Below are 12,399 nucleotides of genomic sequence, written 5' to 3' on the forward strand. Positions count from 1 at the left end.
TATATTTTCTGTTGCTTATAGTAGAACCAACCTAGTTTAAATAATTCATATATGAAAACAGAAATTAAATTCAGAATCCTCAAAAATTCATAAGTTCAAATATTACACCTAAAAATTTATATCTTACTAAACGGTGAGTAACACAATAATCAAAATTAAAAATAAAACTATTTAAAAAATAATTAACATTGTCATAATATTAATTTGAAATGCAGACGATCAATTTTATAAGATAACTTTTTCTCGAAAGAAATTCTCCACGTCTAACCATTATATAAGATGGATTCGTTTAACTGATTGACCCACCTGAAAAAGTCACAATCCTCTACTGATCTAATCATCAGGCACTTATAAAATTTTCTCTCATAGTTATGCTTTTATCGTAGTATGTAGAGAATATTACAATCTAAAGTTGCAGTACAATACTCTAGAGACACTGAAAGACCTTGAGCTCAAATTTTCTAACGATTTAAAATCACAAATAGTCAGATGAAAAATTAAGTAATAATAATAATAATAATACATAATTAAAACCTTACAAAGTTGTGTGGTCTCAAAGCAAAAGATAAACTGACCAATAATATGTCACTACAAGAAGATTGAAGAGTTTAAAGAAAGGGGATAAATCATGTAATACAGAGCTCGTATGTCTTACAAGAGCATATCACCACAAAGATCATCTAAAAGAACCCCAACAATCATATGACTACAAAAGAAAGAGATCTTGGTTTCCCTTAAACCATATAATGTCGAGCTCATATGTGCCACAGAAGGATATCACCACAAAGGCCATCCAGAATAACCCCAATAGTCATATGACCAAAATAGAAGGGGGATTTTGGTTGCCTTGATGATAATTTCATACATGTTAGAATCCATAGTAACATATAGGTCATCCAAAAGAACCCCTAGGTCATATATGTTATCATAGACCTCAAAACTAAAAAAAATGCAAACAAAATTTATATTAAACTCACGGTTGCCTAAGAGATCATGCGTGTGAAAAAAATAGATATAGATAGAATAAAAAAATAATTTGCACTAAATTGAGTTTTCACATGAAAATTATTGCATAAAACATCATTATAATAAACATTAAGTGTTTTTACAAAATATTATACATAAGTAAAGAAAATTAAGTGTATGACATCATTTCACCCATTAACTTTTGCACTTGTAATTTACTCTCTCAATTCCATCATCTCCCTATCACCTTTCTCATAATGTGTACGAGACTCGTGTAAATCACATTCAACTTATGATATTGATTGGCTGAGGCAATAATCATATACCTTAGTAGGGACATGTGATTGATCTTTATTAGCACTATTGAAATCAATATCATTACGTGAAGAATGCTGATGAATGTAACTGTGGAGAGCCATTATAACGACATAATCTTTACTTGTTTGTTGAAAAAATATGTGAACATATCTCGTAGAATAAAACATTTGTTTTCAAACCCCAAATGTCCACTCAATAACACTATGTAAAGATGAGCATCTCTTATTAAATATCTATTTTCTGCCCTGAGTAAGTTTGTTGGCTCTTTCAAAATTAGGAATATGATCTTTTGTATGATATCCAACATCAACCAATTAATATTTTTTTTATAAGTATATTTATTGGTATTGTACATAAATAATTATTTTATTTATTTATTTTCAAGCAAGCCTGGAACACGGCTTTGGAAAGTTGTATTTATGAGTTTGTGTAGCAAATTTGAATGTACGACTATCGTGTACGTTATCGTCCAACCCAGCTATTACAAAAGTGAAATCACATACAACCATAATGTTTTGTGTTGGTGAATCATGACATCTAATGTATGCAGTCCTTTCACAACTAGACACATATCCATCCACATGTATTCCATCAATTTCTCCAATGCAACTCTAAGTCATTCATGCAAGATATTAGAGTTATTGCGCTTAAGTAAATTTTGGAAAATGTAAACACAAAAATCTACCTTAATACATGTCATAAAGCATTGATCTTATGAAATGTCCATATGGATGCTTGTATGGTCTTCAGGTTAGATAATTATTAAGGATAAGCTGATCATGGAATTCAAAGTAATTAAAAATATATTTATTAATTATTTCTGATGATGTTGGAATCGCTCAATGGCTCCCCTCATAAATAAATTTTATGATAAAATATAGAAAGTTATAGTTAACATCTCTCTTGAAGTCATCCTAGATGAGTCATGGAGTTCATGGTGTCTATGAATTTCTTTTAATAGATCAGTAAAAATAGCATGTGTCATACAAAACATATTGTTAAATTTTGTTGGATGATTCACAAGCAACTCTCTAGGCTATTTGTTACTAATGTATATGGATGTCATGCAAGGTTAATAATCAATATATGAGTTACTCATACATTAGACATAATGCAGCTGCCATTTTATCTTTGCATCTTTTTCTATACACGTTATTCATTGTTGTTAAGGCTAACACATAAATAACATTTATTTATTAGCAAGTAATAAATTAAATAAAAACCTTGACAATGATAAGTCTAGAAATAATTGAAGATATAATAGTAAGTTCTACACCCATTTCAATCAAACATAAAAAAAGCTAAAAATAACATAATTGTCTTACATCGCTATTCTTATAAAAGTAAAGCAAATAACTGACCCTACAATTTGGTGTCAATGACATAAAGAACCTCTCCTAATTAGATCTTCTAAACCCTATCTAAGATTCATATTAGATGAAAGAAGGATTTGATGGATTTTAATCGTAAACCTTACAAATATTCCAAATTTCTTTGTTTAAGTAATTGAATCTATCTTAAAGTGATATTTCTATCTTTTAAGATAATATATTACATTTGATGTCGTGTTTGATTATTTAAATAATTAGATCTTTGAATATGTATGACTTTTAAATAACCCAACCAAAAATAAAATTGACAGTTAACTTATTCGAAATCATGAATGTGATATTTTATATTAGGAAATGATTTGAGATACTCTCTTTGTAATGAATAGCAAGTATCAACAAAAGAATATTTTTCTATTAAAAGTGTAATCATTAGTATTGTAAAGAAAAAAAATATTTAATTCAGTTATACTCAAGCAAACTTGAAAGCGGACTGAGAAAATTGTGTTTATAACTTCACGAAACAAATTTGAATATATGATTATCATGTGCGTTGTCTTCTCATCCAACCATTATAAAAGTGAAACACATATTGAAATCACATACAATCATAACACTCTGTGTTAGTGAACCACAACGTCCAATACATGCAATATTTTTACAGTTAGACATAGGCTCATTTACATGTGCTTCATTAGTTGCTTTAATATCATCTTAAATCATTTAAATAACATATTAAAGTTACTGCATGTAAGTAAATTTTGGAAAAGATAAACACATAAATCTACTTTAAAGTATGACATATAGCGTTGATCTTTTAAAATCTCTATAGGTGTACTTTGGAATGTTAGGTCTTCAAGTTTAATAACTTTTGAAGATAAGCATTCAAACCAACTGCCAAACTACCAAATATATACTAATTATTTTTTTATGAGTGTTGGAATCACTCTATGAACTCTCTTATAGATTTATTTTAAGATAAAATATATAGATAGAAAGTTATAGCTAACGTCTCTCTTGAAGTCATCCTAGATGAGCCATGAAGACCTTGATTTTGATGCAATTCTTCCAACATGTTAATAAATATAACATATGCCATTAAAACATGTTAAATAGTTTTTGATGACTTGAAAGTAATTTTCCAACCCATTTGTCACCAATGTATGCATATGTCGTGCAAAGAGTGCGAGCAATATATGAGTTGTAATACTAAATACATTAAACATAATGCAACCATAAAACTTCTTCTATCTCTTTTTCTATAAAAGTTATTAATTTTTGTTATTCTAAAAGAAGACGAACACAATTAGTATCATAAATCAGAAAGTAATATATTAAAAAAAGTGATAACATTGGTAAACACATGGTCATCAATATAAAAAAAATGAAACATTGTAACACTCAAATATAAAAGTAATATATGTCATGCACCCATATGAGAAACATAAAAAATATATTAAAAATAACATGATAGGCATACGTTTTGATTGTCATAAAAGTAACGTAAGTAATTAATCCTATGCTCATGTGTCATTAACATAAATAACTCTTTTCTAGTGGGATCTTCTAACAACTTCATTGAATACAAGTACAACGACATACCTTCAAACTTATACAGTTATTTTATTTTTTTCATAACTTGTTGAATAGAAGTTGTAAGTGATGTGTTGAGCTCAGTAGTGAAAACATTAACTAATTGTGTAATCTGACTTCTTAAGAAAACTACACCATTTTTTTCAGGTTTAGGACATTAGAAATGACTAGTCGATCCAACATTGTTAAAGATAGGATTAGACCGTTCAATTAAGTCCTCTGTTTGATCATAATATACATGATCAACTATGTTAATATGCGCTCTTTCAATTGATGTCCATGCATGATCATTGGTGATCATGACTCTACCGAACATTAGGTCTAACTTCTCTTCAAGCTCATGGTCAATGCTACTAAATATAAACTTATTGATTTTTGGTATGATCTACAAATTAATTAATAGTTGATATTTATCATATAAATAAAGGATTATTTTAATTTTTAAAATATTTTAACATTTAATAATGTTTTGCCTCCAATCTCTCAGCTCATCATTCAATGGTTCACTTTAGGGGATCTCAACCTAAACATGTTGCACCTTGCTTCAGCTTTTTGCATAGTTTCTAAATCATTTATAACATATCCCATTTATTCTTCAGAGGCATTCCATCATATTCTCTTCTAGTGCTTTATTTAAAATTTTTATTAGTTTTTTATTATGTTCTGTCATCCTTTTTTTTTTATTAAAATAGATAATTAGTCTATTTCTCAATTCTACATTCTATAGACAGAGATCACAAATGATTAACTTCACTACTTTTTTTCCGCATAGGAGACAATCCATATTTTTTGTCTTACCCATCACCACCACTTGTATGAAAAAAACTCCTCAACATAAATTCTTACAAATAAAAAGATAAACTCATTTTAACAAAAATTAACCATAGAGCAAAGTGAATTCAAGAAAATAATCCACATCTCTCCAACCCTTTTTGCACATAACTCATTATAGACTCAAACCTAAAACTCACATATATAACCAAGTGAATTCAATATAGCAATCTACATCTACCCCAACCCTTTCTCCACATGACACAAAAGTGATAATAGATAAATTCATTATAAAACTCAAGCATCAAAACTACAATATATAAGTGAGTGAATTCATGAAAACAGTCCACAGCTCCCCCAAATCTTTCTCCACATGACACAAAAGTGGAAATATGCAAATTCATTATAAAACCTAGGAATAAAAAATAATATATATAATCAAGTGAATTCAAGAAAGCAACTAACAACTCCACCAAGTCTTTCTATATGTCACACAAAATTGGTAATAGACAAATTCATTTTAAAAGTAAGGCATCAAAATTAATAATTTTAACCAAGTTCATTCAAGAAAGCAATTCACAAGTCCCCCATCCCTTTCTCTGCATGACAAAAAAGTGGTAATACACAACTTCGTTATAAAACCCAAACCCGTGCACCAATATAACTAAGTGAATTTAGGAAAGCAATCCACATCTCCCCCAGCCCTTTCTTCATATGACACAAAAGTAGTAATAACCAACTTCATTATAAAACTCGAGCATCAGAATTCACATAATCATGTACGGTAAAAACTTACACACAATTAAACTTTTTCATGTTAAAGCTACAACTAGGAACATAACATAAAATAAACATTTAAAATCTAGTAAACATCTACTTCCCGGGCAAGCTAACCCCAATTTTTTCAATCACTTAAATTTAGGGTAATTTCATACATACAACAAAATTCTTTTCCATTTACGATTCATGCTTTATATCACCCAAATATTTCATATTACATCAATAACACCATCATAATATATCTTTTCATGCATAAGTATGGTGGCATGTATGTAAACATTTAAGTTTCAACCATGATATAGGAATGCTAAGACCAATCAACAACATTGCGTGGTCATATATCTTAAACGATTGCACAGATATATTCCAACAAAAATAGAGACAAAAGACATAGGGGACAAAGATAGAGACGCCAAAGAACAGACCCAAAAAAAAAAACAAATGGTAGGAAGGAGCTTAAGAACCACAATCACTACTAATTTCATAGTTGAAACAATACTTCAAGGAAAAACCCTCAGATATTAACACCACTTGCACATGTAAATTGATCAAAATTTACATATTCCATCCAAAATTAATTTGTCATTTTAAAAAATACAACCAATTTGTTCAAGTAAAGCCCAAAGATAACAACATAACATAAAATAAACATCTCATATCTAGCAAAGTAGTAAGCCCTACATCAAATTTTTTCCAGATATTTTCTCAAGGATTAGAAAAAAATAATAAAAGAATAGAGGGTTGCATAATTAAGACACAATCCCTTCTCCAAACATTCTTGAACTTTAAACAGCAATGCATAGACATGAGTTAATATGGATGTCATGCAAGGTTAAAAATCGATATATGAGTTATAAACTCATACATTAGACATAATGCAGCTACAGTTTTATCTTTGCATCTTTTCTATATATGTTATTCATTGTTGTTAAAGCTAACACATAAATGACATTTATTTATTAGCAAGTAATAAATTAAATAAAAACCTTGACAATGATAAGTCTAGAAATAATTGAAGATATAATAGTAAGTTCACCCATATCAATCAAACATAAAAAAGCTAAAAATAACATAATTGTCTTACATCGCTATTCTTATAAAAGTAAAGCAAATAACTGACCCTATGATTTGGTGTCAATGACATAAAGAACCTCTCCTAATTAGATCTTCTAAACCCTATCTAAGATTCATATTAGATGAAAGAAGGATTTGATGGATTTTAATCATAAACCTTAAAAATATTCCGAATTTCTTTGTTTAAGTAATTGAATCTATCTTAAAGTGGTATTTCTATCCTTTAAGATAATATAATACATTTGATGTCGTGTTTGATTATTTAAATAATTAGATCTTTGAATATGTATGACTTTTAAATAACCCAACCAAAAATAAAATTGACAGTTAACTTATTCGAAATCATGAATGTGATATTTTATATTAGGAAATGATTTGAGATACTCTCTTTGTAATGAATAGCAAGTATCAACAAAAGAATATTTTTCTATTAAAAGTGTAATCATTAGTATTGTAAAGAAAAAAAATATTTAATTCAGTTATACTCAAGCAAACTTGAAAGCGGACTGAGAAAATTGTGTTTATAACTTCACGTAACAAATTTGAATATATGATTATCATGTGCGTTGTCTTCCCATCCAACCATTATAAAAGTGAAACTCATATTGAAATCACATACAATCATAGCACTCTGTGCTAGTGAACCACAACGTCCAATACATGCAATATTTTCACAGTTAGACACACGCTCATTTACATGTGTTTCATTAATTGCTCTAATACCATCTTAAATCATTTAAATAACATATTAAAGTTACTGCATGTAAGTAAATTTTGGAAAAGATAAACACATAAATCTACTTTAAAGTATGACATATAGCGTTGATCTTTTAAAATCTCTATAGGTGTACTTTGGAATGTTAGGTCTTCAAGTTTAATAACTTTTGAAGATAAGCATTCAAACCAACTGCCAAATATATACTAATTATTTCTTATGAGTGTTGGAATCACTCTATGAACTCTATTATAGATTTATTTTATGATAAAGTATAAAGATAGAAAGTTATAGCTAACGTCTCTCTTGAAGTCATCCTAGATAAGCCATGAAGACCTTGATTTTGATGCAATTCTTCCAACATGTTAATAAATATAACATATGCCATTAAAACATGTTAAATAGTTTTTGATGACTTGAAAGTAATTTTCCAACCCATTTGTCACCAATGTATGCATATGTCGTGCAAAGAGTGCGAGCAATATATGAGTTGTAATACTAAATACATTAAACATAATGCAACCATAAAATTTCTCTTCGTCTTTTTCTATAAAAGTTATTAATTGTTGTTATTCTAAAAGGAGGCAAACACAATTAGTATCATAAATCAGAAAGTAATATTTTAAAAAAAATGATAGCATTGGTAAACACATGGTCATCAATATAAAAAAAATGAAACATTGTAACACTCAAATATAAAAGTAATATATGTCATGCACCCATATGAGAAACATAAAAAATATATTAAAAATAACATGATAGGCATACGTTTTGATTGTCATAAAAGTAACGTAAGTAATTAATCCTATGCTCATGTGTCATTAACATAAATAACTCTTTTCTAGTGGGATCTTCTAACAACTTCATTGAATACAAGTACAACGACATACCTTCAAACTTATACAGTTATTTTATTTTTTTCATAACTTGTTGAATAGAAGTTGTAAGTGATGTGTTGAGCTCAGTAGTGAAAACATTAACTAATTGTGTAATCTAACTTCTTAAGAAAACTACGCCATTTTTTTCAGGTTTAGGACACTAGAAATGACTAGTAGATCCAACTTTGTTAAAGATAGGATTAGAACGTTCAATTAAGTCCTTTGTTCGATTATAATATACATGATCAACTATGTTAGTATGCACTCTTTCAATTGATGTCCATGCATGATCATTGGTGATCATGACTCTACCGAACATTAGGTCTAACTTCTCTTCAAGCTCATGGTCAATGCTACTAAATATAAACTTATTGATTTTTGGTATGATCTACAAATTAATTGATAGTTGATATTTATCATATAAATAAATGATTATTTTAATTTTTAAAATATTTTAAAATTTAATAATGTTTTGCCTCCAATCTTTCAGCTCATCATTCAATGGTTCACTTTAGGGGATCTCAACCTAAACATGTTGCACCTTGCTTCAGCTTTTTGCATAGTTTCTAAATCATTTATAACATATCCCATTTATTCTTCAGAGGCATTCCATCATATTCTCTTCTAGTGCTTTATTTAAAATTTTTATTATGTTCTGTCATCTTTTTTTTTTATTAAAATAGATAATTTGTCTATTTCTCAATTCTACATTCTATAGACATAGATCACAAACGATTAACTTCACAACCTTTTTTCTGCATAGGAGACAATCCATATTTTTTTTGTCTTATCCATCACCACCACTAATATGAAAAAAACTACTCAACATAAATTCTTACAAACAAAAAGATAAACTCATTTTAGCAAAAATTAACCATAGAGCAAAGTGAATTCAAGAAAATAATCCACATCTCTCCAACCCTTTTTGCACATAAAATAAAAGTGGTAATAATCAATTCATTATAAAACTCAAACCTAAAATTCACATATATAACAAAGTGAATTCAATATAGCAATCTACATCTACCCCAACCCTTTCTCTACATGACACAAAAGTGATAATAAATAAGTTCATTATAAAACTCAATCATTAAAACTACAATATATAAGTGAGTGAATTCAAGAAAACGGTCCACAGCTCCCCCAAACCTTTCTCCACATGACACAAAAGTGATAATAAATAAGTTCATTATAAAACTCAATCATTAAAACTACAATATATAAGTGAGTGAATTCAAGAAAACGGTCCACAGCTCCCCCAAACCTTTCTCCACATGACACAAAAGTGGAAATATGCAAATTCATTATAAAACCTAGGAATAAAAAATAATATATATAATCAAGTGAATTCAAGAAAGCAACTAACAACTCCACCAAGTCTTTCTATATGTCACACAAAATTGGTAATAGACAAATTCATTTTAAAAGTAAGGCATCAAAATTAATAATTTTAACCAAGTTCATTCAAGAAAGCAATTCACAAGTCCCCCATCCCTTTCTCTGCATGACAAAAAAGTGGTAATACACAACTTCGTTATAAAACCCAAACCCGTGCACCAATATAACTAAGTGAATTTAGGAAAGCAATCCACATCTCCCCCAGCCCTTTCTTCATATGACACAAAAGTAGTAATAACCAACTTCATTATAAAACTCGAGCATCAGAATTCACATAATCATGTACGGTAAAAACTTACACACAATTAAACTTTTTCATGTTAAAGCTACAACTAGGAACATAACATAAAATAAACATTTAAAATCTAGTAAACATCTACTTCCCGGGCAAGCTAACCCCAATTTTTTCAATCACTTAAATTTAGGGTAATTTCATACATACAACAAAATTCTTTTCCATTTACGATTCATGCTTTATATCACCCAAATATTTCATATTACATCAATAACACCATCATAATATATCTTTTCATGCATAAGTATGGTGGCATGTATGTAAACATTTAAGTTTCAACCATGATATAGGAATGCTAAGACCAATCAACAACATTGCGTGGTCATATATCTTAAACGATTGCACAGATATATTCCAACAAAAATAGAGACAAAAGACATAGGGGACAAAGATAGAGACGCCAAAGAACAGACCCAAAAAAAAAAACAAATGGTAGGAAGGAGCTTAAGAACCACAATCACTACTAATTTCATAGTTGAAACAATACTTCAAGGAAAAACCCTCAGATATTAACACCACTTGCACATGTAAATTGATCAAAATTTACATATTCCATCCAAAATTAATTTGTCATTTTAAAAAATACAACCAATTTGTTCAAGTAAAGCCCAAAGATAACAACATAACATAAAATAAACATCTCATATCTAGCAAAGTAGTAAGCCCTACATCAAATTTTTTCCAGATATTTTCTCAAGGATTAGAAAAAAATAATAAAAGAATAGAGGGTTGCATAATTAAGACACAATCCCTTCTCCAAACATTCTTGAACTTTAAACAACAATGCATAGACATGAGTTAATATTGAAGCTTCATGACTTAGCAAAGATAAAGACCAAAAAGAACAAGACCACTGAGAAAAGAGTAGATGTAGGAAGAAATTTTAGAGAGATAAAAGAAGTATAAAGGAGAGGTATCGAAGAGCAAAGGAATGCAAAAAATGCTACCGATCAATCTCTCACCATAGAAGAACTTTTAGGGTATCATATGGACAACGAAGCAAGACCAAGCTCATTATTACCATGACTAGGGACCCCTTCATCACTTTAACTGGGCGAAACCACAAGGCATACGTAAGCGACAGTTGCGTAAAAATAAGGATGCGTTTAACGCAAGGACCAAGTTTTCACACCGCGTAACTGGGAAAAAGCTATGCCAAACGTGCCCTTTGATTGTAATATTTAAATTTCCCAATTGCTATATATTTACACATCCAAAGCCTAAACTTCAATTTTCATATACATATCACCTCATCTATGCATGTAAATCATGATATCTTTTTTGTAATGTGGAAGATTTAAGTCCTATAAATGAAAAAAAAAAAAAAAAAATCAAAGGATATGTGCAATATATGTAAATACATAGAAATTAGGTCCTATTTATATAAACTTCCCTTTTATTTTCTTTGGGCCCCATTTCTTTTCCTATGTCTCTTGCTGTTTTAATTTTTTAGGAAACATTCTTGCACCTCTTCATTTTTTCTTTCTTTCTCACATTCTCTCCCCCTTAATTTATTACAAACAAATTGGAGACATGTAGAAAGTTGAAATGACAAGTTTGCCTAAATTTATCATAATATTTTTATTCTTCCTTCACCTGAAAAAATAAACTTAAAAACAAATTTATATTGAATTAATCAATTTTTTAAATTCAAATATAAGAAATTTTCATATACGAAAAAATATTTCTTATGCATTACCAGTTATAAGTATTATATATATACACACATACATAAGACTGTCAAAAAAGCTCGTTGTTCGCGAACAACTCGTGTTCGGCTCATTCGTTAAGTAAACGAGTCGAACACGAACGAATTTTTAAAGCTCGAATTATAAACGAGCCGAACACGAACAAGTCCTTGTTCGCTCGCGTTCGTTCAGCTCTTTTTTTTAGATCGAAATAAAAAATATATATAACTATTTATATAACAATATATTACATATATTATTTATATAATAATATATTCTATATATTTATGTTTAAGTTTAAATCATAACACCTCATGTGACAATGTGGTTAGTACATTCTTTTATATATATTTGATCCAGGTTCGAATCCCACACTTTACATTTATTTTTCTCAATTTAAGTTTAACGAGCCAATTTCGAGCCGAACACGAACACAAATATTTTAATCGAGTCGAACACGAACACACTGTTCACGAGCCGATTTCGAACACGAGCTATTTCGAACGAGCCGAACACGAGTCAAGTCTGAGCTCGCTCAAGCTCGACTCTTTTACAGCCCTATACACACACACACATATATATATATATATATATA

The sequence above is a fragment of the Phalaenopsis equestris genome, unplaced genomic scaffold (assembly GCF_001263595.1).
Source record: "Phalaenopsis equestris unplaced genomic scaffold, ASM126359v1 Scaffold000951, whole genome shotgun sequence".
In the NCBI taxonomy this organism is placed as follows: Eukaryota; Viridiplantae; Streptophyta; class Magnoliopsida; order Asparagales; family Orchidaceae; genus Phalaenopsis; species Phalaenopsis equestris.